The sequence below is a fragment of the Hyla sarda genome, unplaced genomic scaffold, assembly GCF_029499605.1.
Source record: "Hyla sarda isolate aHylSar1 unplaced genomic scaffold, aHylSar1.hap1 scaffold_1599, whole genome shotgun sequence".
Lineage (NCBI taxonomy): Eukaryota > Metazoa > Chordata > Amphibia > Anura > Hylidae > Hyla > Hyla sarda.
Genome location: NW_026608235.1, coordinates 1 through 23,797, shown reverse-complemented (window position 1 = coordinate 23,797; position 23,797 = coordinate 1). Strand labels below are relative to the sequence as shown.

Sequence of the window (23,797 nt, the reverse complement as noted above, 5' to 3'; positions counted from 1 at the left end):
CTACTTTCAGCCGATGCGACTTGTCTGTCGCTGAACAGTCGCTTTTTATGTATTCAGCACCTATGTATAATGTTGTAAAAATGCTCTAGAAGCTAAAGTCGCAGAAATGTCACACATATTTGGCCTGCAACTTTCTGTGCGACAAATTCAGACAGGAAAAATCAGTATAAATCCTTAGAAAATTATCCCCCAGTGTCTCCATCTGCTGGCGGTATTGAATAAGCATTGCTGCACTGATGGGGTATGCATTAGACGAAAAAAAAGAAGAAAAAGAAGAATAATACGCCCAGAAAAGAGGCGAAAAGGAGAAAAACGTAAAAAAACGTGAAAAAAAAGTAAGAGGAAGAGAAGGGAAAAAAAGGTGGAAATGGGTTTAAAAGTGATTTCGGCGGAGAAATATATATATATATATATATATATATATATATATACGCGCACACACACACATATATATAAACGTATTCTCCGTTGAGATATTGCAGCCGCTGCTGTGTCCAGGCCCAGGAGCCTTAGCACTGTGCTGTGATGTCACTCAATACCACTGACATCACTAGGTGTAAACAACATCTCTCCTTTGCTGTGTATGTGACTATGGAGCTGTTTGGTGATGTCGTCTATTATGGCCTTCATAGAAGCAACAGGAGATTGTTGCATCCATCTAGAACCCTCAGAACTACAGTGCTATGATGTCACTCACTTCCACAGGCCTTGCAGAGTGTAAACAACAACAACCCAGCTTTGTCGTGTATGTAACCATAGGGATTGTGATGTCACCTAGAACCTTCACAGCAGCGACAGCTTTATGAGGAGCATCAGCACTGCTCTGCCTGAGCAGAACCATCACCGCCATAGGTTGTCAAATAACCCGGATTTAACCCACACAGGTAAGTCCAATGGGGTGCAGGCATGTCCTCTATGCTTACAGCTTCCCGTGGGTGTTGGTTTGATACCGTTTGGGGACAGCCAAGGAGGCATCTGCAGGCAACAAAGGTAGGTGTGTGCTTGTGTGTGTGTTTCCTATGCAGATCCTAAGCCCAGTGTCACATGCAAGTAGGAGGAGTAAGAAGGGTTCCTGGCAAATCCGGGTTATGGATTGCATTTAAAAAGGCCCCGTGGGAGTGCAATGGGCCCCTGTCTTGCTGCTTAGCAATAATGGTATGGGTTTAGGTTCTGCTGTGTGTACTGGTGGTTGACTGCCCCCCAGCCCAGAGTGTGCATGGAAAATTGTCTGGCAGCCTCCCTGACAGCAAGCAGTGATAGTGCCCATGAAGGGGACCTTGTTGGGCCCGCCCCTTTCACGGTTATCGCTTCTCGGCCTTTTGGCTAAGATCAAGTGTAGTATCTGTTCTTATCAGTTTAATATCTGATACGTCCCCTATCTGGGGACCATATATTAAATGGATTTTTGAGAACGGGGGCCGATTTCGAAGCTTGCTTCCGTCGCCCTATGCATTGACCCGATATGGCAGTATCTTCGGGTACAGTGCACCACCCCCTTACAGGGTTAAAAAGAAAGATTCCTACTTTCATTGCTACCTGCTTGCTGGCTAGCCAGCTAGCCAGCCCTGTGGGCCTTGCTGCTGCTGCTGCTGCTGCTGCAGCCAAAAAACAAAAGGTGGTGCTGCTGCTGCTTCTGCTGCTTCTGCTTGTGTCTGGCCGCTGTTGGAGCGTCCAGGCACAGGACTTCTGCTGCTGCTGACTAAATGGCCTCCTTAATTGGATCATTTGAGTAGCCAGCACACCTGTGCAGGTAGGGCATGACATGATAGGCAGCTGCCTTGATAGCGGGTGGGTGCTGAATGTTCCTAATTGACAAAATAAGATTAATGCTTATGAAGAAATATAAAATCTCATCCCTTCCCCAATATCGCGCCACACCCCTACCCCTTAATTCCCTGGTTGAACTTGATGGACATATGTCTTTTTTCGACCGTACTAACTATGTAACTATGTAACATAACATGGGGGGGTCTCCTGGCTGTTCACACAGGTGTGTCATTGCTGTACATTGACCATGCATTGCTTCTGTGGTATTGCAAAGGCAAAGACAAATGCTTCCAGCCATCCATTGCACTAATGGATTGGTCATCAGCTGGCTGTCTATGTCCCGCATCAATATAGACCAAAGTACAGAGGGTTAGGCTATGCTATAGTGCACCTACCTGATGCATCAGAAGGTGCGAGGCCCTTGCTAAATTCTGTGCACAGACTTTGAGATCTATGCTTTAGACTGTATCTAAACCTGCTCCAACATGGACTGACATTCTGGCCTACTTTCAGCCGATGCGACTTGTCTGTCGCTGAACAGTCGCTTTTTATGTATTCAGCACCTATGTATAATGTTGTAAAAATGCTCTAGAAGCTAAAGTCGCAGAAATGTCACACATATTTGGCCTGCAACTTTCTGTGCGACAAATTCAGACAGGAAAAATCAGTATAAATCCTTAGAAAATTATCCCCCAGTGTCTCCATCTGCTGGCGGTATTGAATAAGCATTGCTGCACTGATGGGGTATGCATTAGACGAAAAAAAAGAAGAAAAAGAAGAATAATACGCCCAGAAAAGAGGCGAAAAGGAGAAAAACGTAAAAAAACGTGAAAAAAAAGTAAGAGGAAGAGAAGGGAAAAAAAGGTGGAAATGGGTTTAAAAGTGATTTCGGCGGAGAAATATATATATATATATATATATATATATATATATATATATATATATATACGCGCACACACACACATATATATAAACGTATTCTCCGTTGAGATATTGCAGCCGCTGCTGTGTCCAGGCCCAGGAGCCTTAGCACTGTGCTGTGATGTCACTCAATACCACTGACATCACTAGGTGTAAACAACATCTCTCCTTTGCTGTGTATGTGACTATGGAGCTGTTTGGTGATGTCGTCTATTATGGCCTTCATAGAAGCAACAGGAGATTGTTGCATCCATCTAGAACCCTCAGAACTACAGTGCTATGATGTCACTCACTTCCACAGGCCTTGCAGAGTGTAAACAACAACAACCCAGCTTTGTCGTGTATGTAACCATAGGGATTGTGATGTCACCTAGAACCTTCACAGCAGCGACAGCTTTATGAGGAGCATCAGCACTGCTCTGCCTGAGCAGAACCATCACCGCCATAGGTTGTCAAATAACCCGGATTTAACCCACACAGGTAAGTCCAATGGGGTGCAGGCATGTCCTCTATGCTTACAGCTTCCCGTGGGTGTTGGTTTGATACCGTTTGGGGACAGCCAAGGAGGCATCTGCAGGCAACAAAGGTAGGTGTGTGCTTGTGTGTGTGTTTCCTATGCAGATCCTAAGCCCAGTGTCACATGCAAGTAGGAGGAGTAAGAAGGGTTCCTGGCAAATCCGGGTTATGGATTGCATTTAAAAAGGCCCCGTGGGAGTGCAATGGGCCCCTGTCTTGCTGCTTAGCAATAATGGTATGGGTTTAGGTTCTGCTGTGTGTACTGGTGGTTGACTGCCCCCCAGCCCAGAGTGTGCATGGAAAATTGTCTGGCAGCCTCCCTGACAGCAAGCAGTGATAGTGCCCATGAAGGGGACCTTGTTGGGCCCGCCCCTTTCACGGTTATCGCTTCTCGGCCTTTTGGCTAAGATCAAGTGTAGTATCTGTTCTTATCAGTTTAATATCTGATACGTCCCCTATCTGGGGACCATATATTAAATGGATTTTTGAGAACGGGGGCCGATTTCGAAGCTTGCTTCCGTCGCCCTATGCATTGACCCGATATGGCAGTATCTTCGGGTACAGTGCACCACCCCCTTACAGGGTTAAAAAGAAAGATTCCTACTTTCATTGCTACCTGCTTGCTGGCTAGCCAGCTAGCCAGCCCTGTGGGCCTTGCTGCTGCTGCTGCTGCTGCTGCAGCCAAAAAACAAAAGGTGGTGCTGCTGCTGCTTCTGCTGCTTCTGCTTGTGTCTGGCCGCTGTTGGAGAGTCCAGGCACAGGACTTCTGCTGCTGCTGACTAAATGGCCTCCTTAATTGGATCATTTGAGTAGCCAGCACACCTGTGCAGGTAGGGCATGACATGATAGGCAGCTGCCTTGATAGCGGGTGGGTGCTGAATGTTCCTAATTGACAAAATAAGATTAATGCTTATGAAGAAATATAAAATCTCATCCCTTCCCCAATATCGCGCCACACCCCTACCCCTTAATTCCCTGGTTGAACTTGATGGACATATGTCTTTTTTCGACCGTACTAACTATGTAACTATGTAACATAACATGGGGGGGTCTCCTGGCTGTTCACACAGGTGTGTCATTGCTGTACATTGACCATGCATTGCTTCTGTGGTATTGCAAAGGCAAAGACAAATGCTTCCAGCCATCCATTGCACTAATGGATTGGTCATCAGCTGGCTGTCTATGTCCCGCATCAATATAGACCAAAGTACAGAGGGTTAGGCTATGCTATAGTGTACCTACCTGATGCATCAGAAGGTGCGAGGCCCTTGCTAAATTCTGTGCACAGACTTTGAGATCTATGCTTTAGACTGTATCTAAACCTGCTCCAACATGGACTGACATTCTGGCCTACTTTCAGCCGATGCGACTTGTCTGTCGCTGAACAGTCGCTTTTTATGTATTCAGCACCTATGTATAATGTTGTAAAAATGCTCTAGAAGCTAAAGTCGCAGAAATGTCACACATATTTGGCCTGCAACTTTCTGTGCGACAAATTCAGACAGGAAAAATCAGTATAAATCCTTAGAAAATTATCCCCCAGTGTCTCCATCTGCTGGCGGTATTGAATAAGCATTGCTGCACTGATGGGGTATGCATTAGACGAAAAAAAAGAAGAAAAAGAAGAATAATACGCCCAGAAAAGAGGCGAAAAGGAGAAAAACGTAAAAAAACGTGAAAAAAAAGTAAGAGGAAGAGAAGGGAAAAAAAGGTGGAAATGGGTTTAAAAGTGATTTCGGCGGAGAAATATATATATATATATATATATATATATATATATACGCGCACACACACACATATATATAAACGTATTCTCCGTTGAGATATTGCAGCCGCTGCTGTGTCCAGGCCCAGGAGCCTTAGCACTGTGCTGTGATGTCACTCAATACCACTGACATCACTAGGTGTAAACAACATCTCTCCTTTGCTGTGTATGTGACTATGGAGCTGTTTGGTGATGTCGTCTATTATGGCCTTCATAGAAGCAACAGGAGATTGTTGCATCCATCTAGAACCCTCAGAACTACAGTGCTATGATGTCACTCACTTCCACAGGCCTTGCAGAGTGTAAACAACAACAACCCAGCTTTGTCGTGTATGTAACCATAGGGATTGTGATGTCACCTAGAACCTTCACAGCAGCGACAGCTTTATGAGGAGCATCAGCACTGCTCTGCCTGAGCAGAACCATCACCGCCATAGGTTGTCAAATAACCCGGATTTAACCCACACAGGTAAGTCCAATGGGGTGCAGGCATGTCCTCTATGCTTACAGCTTCCCGTGGGTGTTGGTTTGATACCGTTTGGGGACAGCCAAGGAGGCATCTGCAGGCAACAAAGGTAGGTGTGTGCTTGTGTGTGTGTTTCCTATGCAGATCCTAAGCCCAGTGTCACATGCAAGTAGGAGGAGTAAGAAGGGTTCCTGGCAAATCCGGGTTATGGATTGCATTTAAAAAGGCCCCGTGGGAGTGCAATGGGCCCCTGTCTTGCTGCTTAGCAATAATGGTATGGGTTTAGGTTCTGCTGTGTGTACTGGTGGTTGACTGCCCCCCAGCCCAGAGTGTGCATGGAAAATTGTCTGGCAGCCTCCCTGACAGCAAGCAGTGATAGTGCCCATGAAGGGGACCTTGTTGGGCCCGCCCCTTTCACGGTTATCGCTTCTCGGCCTTTTGGCTAAGATCAAGTGTAGTATCTGTTCTTATCAGTTTAATATCTGATACGTCCCCTATCTGGGGACCATATATTAAATGGATTTTTGAGAACGGGGGCCGATTTCGAAGCTTGCTTCCGTCGCCCTATGCATTGACCCGATATGGCAGTATCTTCGGGTACAGTGCACCACCCCCTTACAGGGTTAAAAAGAAAGATTCCTACTTTCATTGCTACCTGCTTGCTGGCTAGCCAGCTAGCCAGCCCTGTGGGCCTTGCTGCTGCTGCTGCTGCTGCTGCAGCCAAAAAACAAAAGGTGGTGCTGCTGCTGCTTCTGCTGCTTCTGCTTGTGTCTGGCCGCTGTTGGAGCGTCCAGGCACAGGACTTCTGCTGCTGCTGACTAAATGGCCTCCTTAATTGGATCATTTGAGTAGCCAGCACACCTGTGCAGGTAGGGCATGACATGATAGGCAGCTGCCTTGATAGCGGGTGGGTGCTGAATGTTCCTAATTGACAAAATAAGATTAATGCTTATGAAGAAATATAAAATCTCATCCCTTCCCCAATATCGCGCCACACCCCTACCCCTTAATTCCCTGGTTGAACTTGATGGACATATGTCTTTTTTCGACCGTACTAACTATGTAACTATGTAACATAACATGGGGGGGTCTCCTGGCTGTTCACACAGGTGTGTCATTGCTGTACATTGACCATGCATTGCTTCTGTGGTATTGCAAAGGCAAAGACAAATGCTTCCAGCCATCCATTGCACTAATGGATTGGTCATCAGCTGGCTGTCTATGTCCCGCATCAATATAGACCAAAGTACAGAGGGTTAGGCTATGCTATAGTGCACCTACCTGATGCATCAGAAGGTGCGAGGCCCTTGCTAAATTCTGTGCACAGACTTTGAGATCTATGCTTTAGACTGTATCTAAACCTGCTCCAACATGGACTGACATTCTGGCCTACTTTCAGCCGATGCGACTTGTCTGTCGCTGAACAGTCGCTTTTTATGTATTCAGCACCTATGTATAATGTTGTAAAAATGCTCTAGAAGCTAAAGTCGCAGAAATGTCACACATATTTGGCCTGCAACTTTCTGTGCGACAAATTCAGACAGGAAAAATCAGTATAAATCCTTAGAAAATTATCCCCCAGTGTCTCCATCTGCTGGCGGTATTGAATAAGCATTGCTGCACTGATGGGGTATGCATTAGACGAAAAAAAAGAAGAAAAAGAAGAATAATACGCCCAGAAAAGAGGCGAAAAGGAGAAAAACGTAAAAAAACGTGAAAAAAAAGTAAGAGGAAGAGAAGGGAAAAAAAGGTGGAAATGGGTTTAAAAGTGATTTCGGCGGAGAAATATATATATATATATATATATATATATATATATATATATATACGCGCACACACACACATATATATAAACGTATTCTCCGTTGAGATATTGCAGCCGCTGCTGTGTCCAGGCCCAGGAGCCTTAGCACTGTGCTGTGATGTCACTCAATACCACTGACATCACTAGGTGTAAACAACATCTCTCCTTTGCTGTGTATGTGACTATGGAGCTGTTTGGTGATGTCGTCTATTATGGCCTTCATAGAAGCAACAGGAGATTGTTGCATCCATCTAGAACCCTCAGAACTACAGTGCTATGATGTCACTCACTTCCACAGGCCTTGCAGAGTGTAAACAACAACAACCCAGCTTTGTCGTGTATGTAACCATAGGGATTGTGATGTCACCTAGAACCTTCACAGCAGCGACAGCTTTATGAGGAGCATCAGCACTGCTCTGCCTGAGCAGAACCATCACCGCCATAGGTTGTCAAATAACCCGGATTTAACCCACACAGGTAAGTCCAATGGGGTGCAGGCATGTCCTCTATGCTTACAGCTTCCCGTGGGTGTTGGTTTGATACCGTTTGGGGACAGCCAAGGAGGCATCTGCAGGCAACAAAGGTAGGTGTGTGCTTGTGTGTGTGTTTCCTATGCAGATCCTAAGCCCAGTGTCACATGCAAGTAGGAGGAGTAAGAAGGGTTCCTGGCAAATCCGGGTTATGGATTGCATTTAAAAAGGCCCCGTGGGAGTGCAATGGGCCCCTGTCTTGCTGCTTAGCAATAATGGTATGGGTTTAGGTTCTGCTGTGTGTACTGGTGGTTGACTGCCCCCCAGCCCAGAGTGTGCATGGAAAATTGTCTGGCAGCCTCCCTGACAGCAAGCAGTGATAGTGCCCATGAAGGGGACCTTGTTGGGCCCGCCCCTTTCACGGTTATCGCTTCTCGGCCTTTTGGCTAAGATCAAGTGTAGTATCTGTTCTTATCAGTTTAATATCTGATACGTCCCCTATCTGGGGACCATATATTAAATGGATTTTTGAGAACGGGGGCCGATTTCGAAGCTTGCTTCCGTCGCCCTATGCATTGACCCGATATGGCAGTATCTTCGGGTACAGTGCACCACCCCCTTACAGGGTTAAAAAGAAAGATTCCTACTTTCATTGCTACCTGCTTGCTGGCTAGCCAGCTAGCCAGCCCTGTGGGCCTTGCTGCTGCTGCTGCTGCTGCTGCAGCCAAAAAACAAAAGGTGGTGCTGCTGCTGCTTCTGCTGCTTCTGCTTGTGTCTGGCCGCTGTTGGAGCGTCCAGGCACAGGACTTCTGCTGCTGCTGACTAAATGGCCTCCTTAATTGGATCATTTGAGTAGCCAGCACACCTGTGCAGGTAGGGCATGACATGATAGGCAGCTGCCTTGATAGCGGGTGGGTGCTGAATGTTCCTAATTGACAAAATAAGATTAATGCTTATGAAGAAATATAAAATCTCATCCCTTCCCCAATATCGCGCCACACCCCTACCCCTTAATTCCCTGGTTGAACTTGATGGACATATGTCTTTTTTCGACCGTACTAACTATGTAACTATGTAACATAACATGGGGGGGTCTCCTGGCTGTTCACACAGGTGTGTCATTGCTGTACATTGACCATGCATTGCTTCTGTGGTATTGCAAAGGCAAAGACAAATGCTTCCAGCCATCCATTGCACTAATGGATTGGTCATCAGCTGGCTGTCTATGTCCCGCATCAATATAGACCAAAGTACAGAGGGTTAGGCTATGCTATAGTGCACCTACCTGATGCATCAGAAGGTGCGAGGCCCTTGCTAAATTCTGTGCACAGACTTTGAGATCTATGCTTTAGACTGTATCTAAACCTGCTCCAACATGGACTGACATTCTGGCCTACTTTCAGCCGATGCGACTTGTCTGTCGCTGAACAGTCGCTTTTTATGTATTCAGCACCTATGTATAATGTTGTAAAAATGCTCTAGAAGCTAAAGTCGCAGAAATGTCACACATATTTGGCCTGCAACTTTCTGTGCGACAAATTCAGACAGGAAAAATCAGTATAAATCCTTAGAAAATTATCCCCCAGTGTCTCCATCTGCTGGCGGTATTGAATAAGCATTGCTGCACTGATGGGGTATGCATTAGACGAAAAAAAAGAAGAAAAAGAAGAATAATACGCCCAGAAAAGAGGCGAAAAGGAGAAAAACGTAAAAAAACGTGAAAAAAAAGTAAGAGGAAGAGAAGGGAAAAAAAGGTGGAAATGGGTTTAAAAGTGATTTCGGCGGAGAAATATATATATATATATATATATATATATATATATATATATATATATATATATATATATACGCGCACACACACACATATATATAAACGTATTCTCCGTTGAGATATTGCAGCCGCTGCTGTGTCCAGGCCCAGGAGCCTTAGCACTGTGCTGTGATGTCACTCAATACCACTGACATCACTAGGTGTAAACAACATCTCTCCTTTGCTGTGTATGTGACTATGGAGCTGTTTGGTGATGTCGTCTATTATGGCCTTCATAGAAGCAACAGGAGATTGTTGCATCCATCTAGAACCCTCAGAACTACAGTGCTATGATGTCACTCACTTCCACAGGCCTTGCAGAGTGTAAACAACAACAACCCAGCTTTGTCGTGTATGTAACCATAGGGATTGTGATGTCACCTAGAACCTTCACAGCAGCGACAGCTTTATGAGGAGCATCAGCACTGCTCTGCCTGAGCAGAACCATCACCGCCATAGGTTGTCAAATAACCCGGATTTAACCCACACAGGTAAGTCCAATGGGGTGCAGGCATGTCCTCTATGCTTACAGCTTCCCGTGGGTGTTGGTTTGATACCGTTTGGGGACAGCCAAGGAGGCATCTGCAGGCAACAAAGGTAGGTGTGTGCTTGTGTGTGTGTTTCCTATGCAGATCCTAAGCCCAGTGTCACATGCAAGTAGGAGGAGTAAGAAGGGTTCCTGGCAAATCCGGGTTATGGATTGCATTTAAAAAGGCCCCGTGGGAGTGCAATGGGCCCCTGTCTTGCTGCTTAGCAATAATGGTATGGGTTTAGGTTCTGCTGTGTGTACTGGTGGTTGACTGCCCCCCAGCCCAGAGTGTGCATGGAAAATTGTCTGGCAGCCTCCCTGACAGCAAGCAGTGATAGTGCCCATGAAGGGGACCTTGTTGGGCCCGCCCCTTTCACGGTTATCGCTTCTCGGCCTTTTGGCTAAGATCAAGTGTAGTATCTGTTCTTATCAGTTTAATATCTGATACGTCCCCTATCTGGGGACCATATATTAAATGGATTTTTGAGAACGGGGGCCGATTTCGAAGCTTGCTTCCGTCGCCCTATGCATTGACCCGATATGGCAGTATCTTCGGGTACAGTGCACCACCCCCTTACAGGGTTAAAAAGAAAGATTCCTACTTTCATTGCTACCTGCTTGCTGGCTAGCCAGCTAGCCAGCCCTGTGGGCCTTGCTGCTGCTGCTGCTGCTGCTGCTTCTGCTGCTTCTGCTTGTGTCTGGCCGCTGTTGGAGCGTCCAGGCACAGGACTTCTGCTGCTGCTGACTAAATGGCCTCCTTAATTGGATCATTTGAGTAGCCAGCACACCTGTGCAGGTAGGGCATGACATGATAGGCAGCTGCCTTGATAGCGGGTGGGTGCTGAATGTTCCTAATTGACAAAATAAGATTAATGCTTATGAAGAAATATAAAATCTCATCCCTTCCCCAATATCGCGCCACACCCCTACCCCTTAATTCCCTGGTTGAACTTGATGGACATATGTCTTTTTTCGACCGTACTAACTATGTAACTATGTAACATAACATGGGGGGGTCTCCTGGCTGTTCACACAGGTGTGTCATTGCTGTACATTGACCATGCATTGCTTCTGTGGTATTGCAAAGGCAAAGACAAATGCTTCCAGCCATCCATTGCACTAATGGATTGGTCATCAGCTGGCTGTCTATGTCCCGCATCAATATAGACCAAAGTACAGAGGGTTAGGCTATGCTATAGTGCACCTACCTGATGCATCAGAAGGTGCGAGGCCCTTGCTAAATTCTGTGCACAGACTTTGAGATCTATGCTTTAGACTGTATCTAAACCTGCTCCAACATGGACTGACATTCTGGCCTACTTTCAGCCGATGCGACTTGTCTGTCGCTGAACAGTCGCTTTTTATGTATTCCGCACCTATGTATAATGTTGTAAAAATGCTCTAGAAGCTAAAGTCGCAGAAATGTCACACATATTTGGCCTGCAACTTTCTGTGCGACAAATTCAGACAGGAAAAATCAGTATAAATCCTTAGAAAATTATCCCCCAGTGTCTCCATCTGCTGGCGGTATTGAATAAGCATTGCTGCACTGATGGGGTATGCATTAGACGAAAAAAAAGAAGAAAAAGAAGAATAATACGCCCAGAAAAGAGGCGAAAAGGAGAAAAACGTAAAAAAACGTGAAAAAAAAGTAAGAGGAAGAGAAGGGAAAAAAAGGTGGAAATGGGTTTAAAAGTGATTTCGGCGGAGAAATATATATATATATATATATATATATATATATATATATATATACGCGCACACACACACATATATATAAACGTATTCTCCGTTGAGATATTGCAGCCGCTGCTGTGTCCAGGCCCAGGAGCCTTAGCACTGTGCTGTGATGTCACTCAATACCACTGACATCACTAGGTGTAAACAACATCTCTCCTTTGCTGTGTATGTGACTATGGAGCTGTTTGGTGATGTCGTCTATTATGGCCTTCATAGAAGCAACAGGAGATTGTTGCATCCATCTAGAACCCTCAGAACTACAGTGCTATGATGTCACTCACTTCCACAGGCCTTGCAGAGTGTAAACAACAACAACCCAGCTTTGTCGTGTATGTAACCATAGGGATTGTGATGTCACCTAGAACCTTCACAGCAGCGACAGCTTTATGAGGAGCATCAGCACTGCTCTGCCTGAGCAGAACCATCACCGCCATAGGTTGTCAAATAACCCGGATTTAACCCACACAGGTAAGTCCAATGGGGTGCAGGCATGTCCTCTATGCTTACAGCTTCCCGTGGGTGTTGGTTTGATACCGTTTGGGGACAGCCAAGGAGGCATCTGCAGGCAACAAAGGTAGGTGTGTGCTTGTGTGTGTGTTTCCTATGCAGATCCTAAGCCCAGTGTCACATGCAAGTAGGAGGAGTAAGAAGGGTTCCTGGCAAATCCGGGTTATGGATTGCATTTAAAAAGGCCCCGTGGGAGTGCAATGGGCCCCTGTCTTGCTGCTTAGCAATAATGGTATGGGTTTAGGTTCTGCTGTGTGTACTGGTGGTTGACTGCCCCCCAGCCCAGAGTGTGCATGGAAAATTGTCTGGCAGCCTCCCTGACAGCAAGCAGTGATAGTGCCCATGAAGGGGACCTTGTTGGGCCCGCCCCTTTCACGGTTATCGCTTCTCGGCCTTTTGGCTAAGATCAAGTGTAGTATCTGTTCTTATCAGTTTAATATCTGATACGTCCCCTATCTGGGGACCATATATTAAATGGATTTTTGAGAACGGGGGCCGATTTCGAAGCTTGCTTCCGTCGCCCTATGCATTGACCCGATATGGCAGTATCTTCGGGTACAGTGCACCACCCCCTTACAGGGTTAAAAAGAAAGATTCCTACTTTCATTGCTACCTGCTTGCTGGCTAGCCAGCTAGCCAGCCCTGTGGGCCTTGCTGCTGCTGCTGCTGCTGCTGCAGCCAAAAAACAAAAGGTGGTGCTGCTGCTGCTTCTGCTGCTTCTGCTTGTGTCTGGCCGCTGTTGGAGCGTCCAGGCACAGGACTTCTGCTGCTGCTGACTAAATGGCCTCCTTAATTGGATCATTTGAGTAGCCAGCACACCTGTGCAGGTAGGGCATGACATGATAGGCAGCTGCCTTGATAGCGGGTGGGTGCTGAATGTTCCTAATTGACAAAATAAGATTAATGCTTATGAAGAAATATAAAATCTCATCCCTTCCCCAATATCGCGCCACACCCCTACCCCTTAATTCCCTGGTTGAACTTGATAGACATATGTCTTTTTTCGACCGTACTAACTATGTAACTATGTAACATAACATGGGGGGGTCTCCTGGCTGTTCACACAGGTGTGTCATTGCTGTACATTGACCATGCATTGCTTCTGTGGTATTGCAAAGGCAAAGACAAATGCTTCCAGCCATCCATTGCACTAATGGATTGGTCATCAGCTGGCTGTCTATGTCCCGCATCAATATAGACCAAAGTACAGAGGGTTAGGCTATGCTATAGTGCACCTACCTGATGCATCAGAAGGTGCGAGGCCCTTGCTAAATTCTGTGCACAGACTTTGAGATCTATGCTTTAGACTGTATCTAAACCTGCTCCAACATGGACTGACATTCTGGCCTACTTTCAGCCGATGCGACTTGTCTGTCGCTGAACAGTCGCTTTTTATGTATTCAGCACCTATGTATAATGTTGTAAAAATGCTCTAGAAGCTAAAGTCGCAGAAATGTCACACATATTTGGCCTGCAACTTTCTGTGCGACAAATTCAGACAGGAAAAATCAGTATAAATCCTTAGAAAATTATCCCCCAGTGTCTCCATCTGCTGGCGGTATTGAATAAGCATTGCTGCACTGATGGGGTATGCATTAGACGAAAAAAAAGAAGAAAAAGAAGAATAATACGCCCAGAAAAGAGGCGAAAAGGAGAAAAACGTAAAAAAACGTGAAAAAAAAGTAAGAGGAAGAGAAGGGAAAAAAAGGTGGAAATGGGTTTAAAAGTGATTTCGGCGGAGAAATATATATATATATATATATATATATATATATATATATATATATACGCGCACACACACACATATATATAAACGTATTCTCCGTTGAGATATTGCAGCCGCTGCTGTGTCCAGGCCCAGGAGCCTTAGCACTGTGCTGTGATGTCACTCAATACCACTGACATCACTAGGTGTAAACAACATCTCTCCTTTGCTGTGTATGTGACTATGGAGCTGTTTGGTGATGTCGTCTATTATGGCCTTCATAGAAGCAACAGGAGATTGTTGCATCCATCTAGAACCCTCAGAACTACAGTGCTATGATGTCACTCACTTCCACAGGCCTTGCAGAGTGTAAACAACAACAACCCAGCTTTGTCGTGTATGTAACCATAGGGATTGTGATGTCACCTAGAACCTTCACAGCAGCGACAGCTTTATGAGGAGCATCAGCACTGCTCTGCCTGAGCAGAACCATCACCGCCATAGGTTGTCAAATAACCCGGATTTAACCCACACAGGTAAGTCCAATGGGGTGCAGGCATGTCCTCTATGCTTACAGCTTCCCGTGGGTGTTGGTTTGATACCGTTTGGGGACAGCCAAGGAGGCATCTGCAGGCAACAAAGGTAGGTGTGTGCTTGTGTGTGTGTTTCCTATGCAGATCCTAAGCCCAGTGTCACATGCAAGTAGGAGGAGTAAGAAGGGTTCCTGGCAAATCCGGGTTATGGATTGCATTTAAAAAGGCCCCGTGGGAGTGCAATGGGCCCCTGTCTTGCTGCTTAGCAATAATGGTATGGGTTTAGGTTCTGCTGTGTGTACTGGTGGTTGACTGCCCCCCAGCCCAGAGTGTGCATGGAAAATTGTCTGGCAGCCTCCCTGACAGCAAGCAGTGATAGTGCCCATGAAGGGGACCTTGTTGGGCCCGCCCCTTTCACGGTTATCGCTTCTCGGCCTTTTGGCTAAGATCAAGTGTAGTATCTGTTCTTATCAGTTTAATATCTGATACGTCCCCTATCTGGGGACCATATATTAAATGGATTTTTGAGAACGGGGGCCGATTTCGAAGCTTGCTTCCGTCGCCCTATGCATTGACCCGATATGGCAGTATCTTCGGGTACAGTGCACCACCCCCTTACAGGGTTAAAAAGAAAGATTCCTACTTTCATTGCTACCTGCTTGCTGGCTAGCCAGCTAGCCAGCCCTGTGGGCCTTGCTGCTGCTGCTGCTGCTGCTGCAGCCAAAAAACAAAAGGTGGTGCTGCTGCTGCTTCTGCTGCTTCTGCTTGTGTCTGGCCGCTGTTGGAGCGTCCAGGCACAGGACTTCTGCTGCTGCTGACTAAATGGCCTCCTTAATTGGATCATTTGAGTAGCCAGCACACCTGTGCAGGTAGGGCATGACATGATAGGCAGCTGCCTTGATAGCGGGTGGGTGCTGAATGTTCCTAATTGACAAAATAAGATTAATGCTTATGAAGAAATATAAAATCTCATCCCTTCCCCAATATCGCGCCACACCCCTACCCCTTAATTCCCTGGTTGAACTTGATGGACATATGTCTTTTTTCGACCGTACTAACTATGTAACTATGTAACATAACATGGGGGGGTCTCCTGGCTGTTCACACAGGTGTGTCATTGCTGTACATTGACCATGCATTGCTTCTGTGGTATTGCAAAGGCAAAGACAAATGCTTCCAGCCATCCATTGCACTAATGGATTGGTCATCAGCTGGCTGTCTATGTCCCGCATCAATATAGACCAAAGTACAGAGGGTTAGGCTATGCTATAGTGCACCTACCTGATGCATCAGAAGGTGCGAGGCCCTTGCTAAATTCTGTGCACAGACTTTGAGATCTATGCTTTAGACTGTATCTAAACCTGCTCCAACATGGACTGACATTCTGGCCTACTTTCAGCCGATGCGACTTGTCTGTCGCTGAACAGTCGCTTTTTATGTATTCAGCACCTATGTATAATGTTGTAAAAATGCTCTAGAAGCTAAAGTCGCAGAAATGTCACACATATTTGGCCTGCAACTTTCTGTGCGACAAATTCAGACAGGAAAAATCAGTATAAATCCTTAGAAAATTATCCCCCAGTGTCTCCATCTGCTGGCGGTATTGAATAAGCATTGCTGCACTGATGGGGTATGCATTAGACGAAAAAAAAGAAGAAAAAGAAGAATAATACGCCCAGAAAAGAGGCGAAAAGGAGAAAAACGTAAAAAAACGTGAAAAAAAAGTAAGAGGAAGAGAAGGGAAAAAAAGGTGGAAATGGGTTTAAAAGTGATTTCGGCGGAGAAATATATATATATATATATATATATATATATATATATATATACGCGCACACACACACATATATATAAACGTATTCTCCGTTGAGATATTGCAGCCGCTGCTGTGTCCAGGCCCAGGAGCCTTAGCACTGTGCTGTGATGTCACTCAATACCACTGACATCACTAGGTGTAAACAACATCTCTCCTTTGCTGTGTATGTGACTATGGAGCTGTTTGGTGATGTCGTCTATTATGGCCTTCATAGAAGCAACAGGAGATTGTTGCATCCATCTAGAACCCTCAGAACTACAGTGCTATGATGTCACTCACTTCCACAGGCCTTGCAGAGTGTAAACAACAACAACCCAGCTTTGTCGTGTATGTAACCATAGGGATTGTGATGTCACCTAGAACCTTCACAGCAGCGACAGCTTTATGAGGAGCATCAGCACTGCTCTGCCTGAGCAGAACCATCACCGCCATAGGTTGTCAAATAACCCGGATTTAACCCACACAGGTAAGTCCAATGGGGTGCAGGCATGTCCTCTATGCTTACAGCTTCCCGTGGGTGTTGGTTTGATACCGTTTGGGGACAGCCAAGGAGGCATCTGCAGGCAACAAAGGTAGGTGTGTGCTTGTGTGTGTGTTTCCTATGCAGATCCTAAGCCCAGTGTCACATGCAAGTAGGAGGAGTAAGAAGGGTTCCTGGCAAATCCGGGTTATGGATTGCATTTAAAAAGGCCCCGTGGGAGTGCAATGGGCCCCTGTCTTGCTGCTTAGCAATAATGGTATGGGTTTAGGTTCTGCTGTGTGTACTGGTGGTTGACTGCCCCCCAGCCCAGAGTGTGCATGGAAAATTGTCTGGCAGCCTCCCTGACAGCAAGCAGTGATAGTGCCCATGAAGGGGACCTTGTTGGGCCCGCCCCTTTCACGGTTATCGCTTCTCGGCCTTTTGGCTAAGATCAAGTGTAGTATCTGTTCTTATCAGTTTAATATCTGATACGTCCCCTATCTGGGGACCATATATTAAATGGATTTTTGAGAACGGGGGCCGATTTCGAAGCTTGCTTCCGTCGCCCTATGCATTGACCCGATATGGCAGTATCTTCGGGTACAGTGCACCACCCCCTTACAGGGTTAAAAAGAAAGATTCCTACTTTCATTGCTACCTGCTTGCTGGCTAGCCAGCTAGCCAGCCCTGTGGGCCTTGCTGCTGCAGCCAAAAAACAAAAGGTGGTGCTGCTGCTGCTTCTGCTGCTTCTGCTTGTGTCTGGCCGCTGTTGGAGCGTCCAGGCACAGGACTTCTGCTGCTGCTGACTAAATGGCCTCCTTAATTGGATCATTTGAGTAGCCAGCACACCTGTGCAGGTAGGGCATGACATGATAGGCAGCTGCCTTGATAGCGGGTGGGTGCTGAATGTTCCTAATTGACAAAATAAGATTAATGCTTATGAAGAAATATAAAATCTCATCCCTTCCCCAATATCGCGCCACACCCCTACCCCTTAATTCCCTGGTTGAACTTGATGGACATATGTCTTTTTTCGACCGTACTAACTATGTAACTATGTAACATAACATGGGGGGGTCTCCTGGCTGTTCACACAGGTGTGTCATTGCTGTACATTGACCATGCATTGCTTCTGTGGTATTGCAAAGGCAAAGACAAATGCTTCCAGCCATCCATTGCACTAATGGATTGGTCATCAGCTGGCTGTCTATGTCCCGCATCAATATAGACCAAAGTACAGAGGGTTAGGCTATGCTATAGTGCACCTACCTGATGCATCAGAAGGTGCGAGGCCCTTGCTAAATTCTGTGCACAGACTTTGAGATCTATGCTTTAGACTGTATCTAAACCTGCTCCAACATGGACTGACATTCTGGCCTACTTTCAGCCGATGCGACTTGTCTGTCGCTGAACAGTCGCTTTTTATGTATTCCGCACCTATGTATAATGTTGTAAAAATGCTCTAGAAGCTAAAGTCGCAGAAATGTCACACATATTTGGCCTGCAACTTTCTGTGCGACAAATTCAGACAGGAAAAATCAGTATAAATCCTTAGAAAATTATCCCCCAGTGTCTCCATCTGCTGGCGGTATTGAATAAGCATTGCTGCACTGATGGGGTATGCATTAGACGAAAAAAAAGAAGAAAAAGAAGAATAATACGCCCAGAAAAGAGGCGAAAAGGAGAAAAACGTAAAAAAACGTGAAAAAAAAGTAAGAGGAAGAGAAGGGAAAAAAAGGTGGAAATGGGTTTAAAAGTGATTTCGGCGGAGAAATATATATATATATATATATATATATATATATATATACGCGCACACACACACATATATATAAACGTATTCTCCGTTGAGATATTGCAGCCGCTGCTGTGTCCAGGCCCAGGAGCCTTAGCACTGTGCTGTGATGTCACTCAATACCACTGACATCACTAGGTGTAAACAACATCTCTCCTTTGCTGTGTATGTGACTATGGAGCTGTTTGGTGATGTCGTCTATTATGGCCTTCATAGAAGCAACAGGAGATTGTTGCATCCATCTAGAACCCTCAGAACTACAGTGCTATGATGTCACTCACTTCCACAGGCCTTGCAGAGTGTAAACAACAACAACCCAGCTTTGTCGTGTATGTAACCATAGGGATTGTGATGTCACCTAGAACCTTCACAGCAGCGACAGCTTTATGAGGAGCATCAGCACTGCTCTGCCTGAGCAGAACCATCACCGCCATAGGTTGTCAAATAACCCGGATTTAACCCACACAGGTAAGTCCAATGGGGTGCAGGCATGTCCTCTATGCTTACAGCTTCCCGTGGGTGTTGGTTTGATACCGTTTGGGGACAGCCAAGGAGGCATCTGCAGGCAACAAAGGTAGGTGTGTGCTTGTGTGTGTGTTTCCTATGCAGATCCTAAGCCCAGTGTCACATGCAAGTAGGAGGAGTAAGAAGGGTTCCTGGCAAATCCGGGTTATGGATTGCATTTAAAAAGGCCCCGTGGGAGTGCAATGGGCCCCTGTCTTGCTGCTTAGCAATAATGGTATGGGTTTAGGTTCTGCTGTGTGTACTGGTGGTTGACTGCCCCCCAGCCCAGAGTGTGCATGGAAAATTGTCTGGCAGCCTCCCTGACAGCAAGCAGTGATAGTGCCCATGAAGGGGACCTTGTTGGGCCCGCCCCTTTCACGGTTATCGCTTCTCGGCCTTTTGGCTAAGATCAAGTGTAGTATCTGTTCTTATCAGTTTAATATCTGATACGTCCCCTATCTGGGGACCATATATTAAATGGATTTTTGAGAACGGGGGCCGATTTCGAAGCTTGCTTCCGTCGCCCTATGCATTGACCCGATATGGCAGTATCTTCGGGTACAGTGCACCACCCCCTTACAGGGTTAAAAAGAAAGATTCCTACTTTCATTGCTACCTGCTTGCTGGCTAGCCAGCTAGCCAGCCCTGTGGGCCTTGCTGCTGCTGCTGCTGCTGCTGCAGCCAAAAAACAAAAGGTGGTGCTGCTGCTGCTTCTGCTGCTTCTGCTTGTGTCTGGCCGCTGTTGGAGCGTCCAGGCACAGGACTTCTGCTGCTGCTGACTAAATGGCCTCCTTAATTGGATCATTTGAGTAGCCAGCACACCTGTGCAGGTAGGGCATGACATGATAGGCAGCTGCCTTGATAGCGGGTGGGTGCTGAATGTTCCTAATTGACAAAATAAGATTAATGCTTATGAAGAAATATAAAATCTCATCCCTTCCCCAATATCGCGCCACACCCCTACCCCTTAATTCCCTGGTTGAACTTGATGGACATATGTCTTTTTTCGACCGTACTAACTATGTAACTATGTAACATAACATGGGGGGGTCTCCTGGCTGTTCACACAGGTGTGTCATTGCTGTACATTGACCATGCATTGCTTCTGTGGTATTGCAAAGGCAAAGACAAATGCTTCCAGCCATCCATTGCACTAATGGATTGGTCATCAGCTGGCTGTCTATGTCCCGCATCAATATAGACCAAAGTACAGAGGGTTAGGCTATGCTATAGTGCACCTACCTGATGCATCAGAAGGTGCGAGGCCCTTGCTAAATTCTGTGCACAGACTTTGAGATCTATGCTTTAGACTGTATCTAAACCTGCTCCAACATGGACTGACATTCTGGCCTACTTTCAGCCGATGCGACTTGTCTGTCGCTGAACAGTCGCTTTTTATGTATTCAGCACCTATGTATAATGTTGTAAAAATGCTCTAGAAGCTAAAGTCGCAGAAATGTCACACATATTTGGCCTGCAACTTTCTGTGCGACAAATTCAGACAGGAAAAATCAGTATAAATCCTTAGAAAATTATCCCCCAGTGTCTCCATCTGCTGGCGGTATTGAATAAGCATTGCTGCACTGATGGGGTATGCATTAGACGAAAAAAAAGAAGAAAAAGAAGAATAATACGCCCAGAAAAGAGGCGAAAAGGAGAAAAACGTAAAAAAACGTGAAAAAAAAGTAAGAGGAAGAGAAGGGAAAAAAAGGTGGAAATGGGTTTAAAAGTGATTTCGGCGGAGAAATATATATATATATATATATATATATATATATATATATATATATACGCGCACACACACACATATATATAAACGTATTCTCCGTTGAGATATTGCAGCCGCTGCTGTGTCCAGGCCCAGGAGCCTTAGCACTGTGCTGTGATGTCACTCAATACCACTGACATCACTAGGTGTAAACAACATCTCTCCTTTGCTGTGTATGTGACTATGGAGCTGTTTGGTGATGTCGTCTATTATGGCCTTCATAGAAGCAACAGGAGATTGTTGCATCCATCTAGAACCCTCAGAACTACAGTGCTATGATGTCACTCACTTCCACAGGCCTTGCAGAGTGTAAACAACAACAACCCAGCTTTGTCGTGTATGTAACCATAGGGATTGTGATGTCACCTAGAACCTTCACAGCAGCGACAGCTTTATGAGGAGCATCAGCACTGCTCTGCCTGAGCAGAACCATCACCGCCATAGGTTGTCAAATAACCCGGATTTAACCCACACAGGTAAGTCCAATGGGGTGCAGGCATGTCCTCTATGCTTACAGCTTCCCGTGGGTGTTGGTTTGATACCGTTTGGGGACAGCCAAGGAGGCATCTGCAGGCAACAAAGGTAGGTGTGTGCTTGTGTGTGTGTTTCCTATGCAGATCCTAAGCCCAGTGTCACATGCAAGTAGGAGGAGTAAGAAGGGTTCCTGGCAAATCCGGGTTATGGATTGCATTTAAAAAGGCCCCGTGGGAGTGCAATGGGCCCCTGTCTTGCTGCTTAGCAATAATGGTATGGGTTTAGGTTCTGCTGTGTGTACTGGTGGTTGACTGCCCCCCAGCCCAGAGTGTGCATGGAAAATTGTCTGGCAGCCTCCCTGACAGCAAGCAGTGATAGTGCCCATGAAGGGGACCTTGTTGGGCCCGCCCCTTTCACGGTTATCGCTTCTCGGCCTTTTGGCTAAGATCAAGTGTAGTATCTGTTCTTATCAGTTTAATATCTGATACGTCCCCTATCTGGGGACCATATATTAAATGGATTTTTGAGAACGGGGGCCGATTTCGAAGCTTGCTTCCGTCGCCCTATGCATTGACCCGATATGGCAGTATCTTCGGGTACAGTGCACCACCCCCTTACAGGGTTAAAAAGAAAGATTCCTACTTTCATTGCTACCTGCTTGCTGGCTAGCCAGCTAGCCAGCCCTGTGGGCCTTGCTGCTGCTGCTGCTGCTGCTGCAGCCAAAAAACAAAAGGTGGTGCTGCTGCTGCTTCTGCTGCTTCTGCTTGTGTCTGGCCGCTGTTGGAGCGTCCAGGCACAGGACTTCTGCTGCTGCTGACTAAATGGCCTCCTTAATTGGATCATTTGAGTAGCCAGCACACCTGTGCAGGTAGGGCATGACATGATAGGCAGCTGCCTTGATAGCGGGTGGGTGCTGAATGTTCCTAATTGACAAAATAAGATTAATGCTTATGAAGAAATATAAAATCTCATCCCTTCCCCAATATCGCGCCACACCCCTACCCCTTAATTCCCTGGTTGAACTTGATGGACATATGTCTTTTTTCGACCGTACTAACTATGTAACTATGTAACATAACATGGGGGGGTCTCCTGGCTGTTCACACAGGTGTGTCATTGCTGTACATTGACCATGCATTGCTTCTGTGGTATTGCAAAGGCAAAGACAAATGCTTCCAGCCATCCATTGCACTAATGGATTGGTCATCAGCTGGCTGTCTATGTCCCGCATCAATATAGACCAAAGTACAGAGGGTTAGGCTATGCTATAGTGCACCTACCTGATGCATCAGAAGGTGCGAGGCCCTTGCTAAATTCTGTGCACAGACTTTGAGATCTATGCTTTAGACTGTATCTAAACCTGCTCCAACATGGACTGACATTCTGGCCTACTTTCAGCCGATGCGACTTGTCTGTCGCTGAACAGTCGCTTTTTATGTATTCAGCACCTATGTATAATGTTGTAAAAATGCTCTAGAAGCTAAAGTCGCAGAAATGTCACACATATTTGGCCTGCAACTTTCTGTGCGACAAATTCAGACAGGAAAAATCAGTATAAATCCTTAGAAAATTATCCCCCAGTGTCTCCATCTGCTGGCGGTATTGAATAAGCATTGCTGCACTGATGGGGTATGCATTAGACGAAAAAAAAGAAGAAAAAGAAGAATAATACGCCCAGAAAAGAGGCGAAAAGGAGAAAAACGTAAAAAAACGTGAAAAAAAAGTAAGAGGAAGAGAAGGGAAAAAAAGGTGGAAATGGGTTTAAAAGTGATTTCGGCGGAGAAATATATATATATATATATATATATATATATATATATATATACGCGCACACACACACATATATATAAACGTATTCTCCGTTGAGATATTGCAGCCGCTGCTGTGTCCAGGCCCAGGAGCCTTAGCACTGTGCTGTGATGTCACTCAATACCACTGACATCACTAGGTGTAAACAACATCTCTCCTTTGCTGTGTATGTGACTATGGAGCTGTTTGGTGATGTCGTCTATTATGGCCTTCATAGAAGCAACAGGAGATTGTTGCATCCATCTAGAACCCTCAGAACTACAGTGCTATGATGTCACTCACTTCCACAGGCCTTGCAGAGTGTAAACAACAACAACCCAGCTTTGTCGTGTATGTAACCATAGGGATTGTGATGTCACCTAGAACCTTCACAGCAGCGACAGCTTTATGAGGAGCATCAGCACTGCTCTGCCTGAGCAGAACCATCACCGCCATAGGTTGTCAAATAACCCGGATTTAACCCACACAGGTAAGTCCAATGGGGTGCAGGCATGTCCTCTATGCTTACAGCTTCCCGTGGGTGTTGGTTTGATACCGTTTGGGGACAGCCAAGGAGGCATCTGCAGGCAACAAAGGTAGGTGTGTGCTTGTGTGTGTGTTTCCTATGCAGATCCTAAGCCCAGTGTCACATGCAAGTAGGA

At 45.9% G+C, this 23,797-nt stretch overlaps 10 non-coding genes across 10 annotated transcripts; all 10 read left to right on the top strand.

The window, feature by feature from the left end:
* Positions 1-1,303: 1,303 nt before the first annotated feature.
* Positions 1,304-1,494, top strand: LOC130310817 (U2 spliceosomal RNA). Its single transcript, XR_008859293.1, has one exon. It is a non-coding gene; the product is annotated as a U2 spliceosomal RNA (small nuclear RNA).
* A 2,093-nt stretch (positions 1,495-3,587) lies between these two features.
* LOC130310816 (U2 spliceosomal RNA) lies at positions 3,588-3,778 on the top strand. The gene has a single exon (XR_008859291.1). It is a non-coding gene; the product is annotated as a U2 spliceosomal RNA (small nuclear RNA).
* A 2,079-nt stretch (positions 3,779-5,857) lies between these two features.
* LOC130310815 (U2 spliceosomal RNA) lies at positions 5,858-6,048 on the top strand. Its single transcript, XR_008859290.1, has one exon. It is a non-coding gene; the product is annotated as a U2 spliceosomal RNA (small nuclear RNA).
* A 2,087-nt stretch (positions 6,049-8,135) lies between these two features.
* On the top strand, positions 8,136-8,326 carry LOC130310814 (U2 spliceosomal RNA). Its single transcript, XR_008859289.1, has one exon. It is a non-coding gene; the product is annotated as a U2 spliceosomal RNA (small nuclear RNA).
* A 2,103-nt stretch (positions 8,327-10,429) lies between these two features.
* LOC130310813 (U2 spliceosomal RNA) lies at positions 10,430-10,620 on the top strand. Its single transcript, XR_008859288.1, has one exon. It is a non-coding gene; the product is annotated as a U2 spliceosomal RNA (small nuclear RNA).
* A 2,055-nt stretch (positions 10,621-12,675) lies between these two features.
* Positions 12,676-12,866, top strand: LOC130310846 (U2 spliceosomal RNA). The gene has a single exon (XR_008859320.1). It is a non-coding gene; the product is annotated as a U2 spliceosomal RNA (small nuclear RNA).
* Positions 12,867-14,955: 2,089 nt separating this feature from the next.
* Positions 14,956-15,146, top strand: LOC130310845 (U2 spliceosomal RNA). The gene has a single exon (XR_008859319.1). It is a non-coding gene; the product is annotated as a U2 spliceosomal RNA (small nuclear RNA).
* Positions 15,147-17,231: 2,085 nt separating this feature from the next.
* On the top strand, positions 17,232-17,422 carry LOC130310835 (U2 spliceosomal RNA). Its single transcript, XR_008859310.1, has one exon. It is a non-coding gene; the product is annotated as a U2 spliceosomal RNA (small nuclear RNA).
* A 2,066-nt stretch (positions 17,423-19,488) lies between these two features.
* LOC130310824 (U2 spliceosomal RNA) lies at positions 19,489-19,679 on the top strand. The gene has a single exon (XR_008859299.1). It is a non-coding gene; the product is annotated as a U2 spliceosomal RNA (small nuclear RNA).
* A 2,089-nt stretch (positions 19,680-21,768) lies between these two features.
* LOC130310811 (U2 spliceosomal RNA) lies at positions 21,769-21,959 on the top strand. The gene has a single exon (XR_008859287.1). It is a non-coding gene; the product is annotated as a U2 spliceosomal RNA (small nuclear RNA).
* Positions 21,960-23,797: the final 1,838 nt, after the last annotated feature.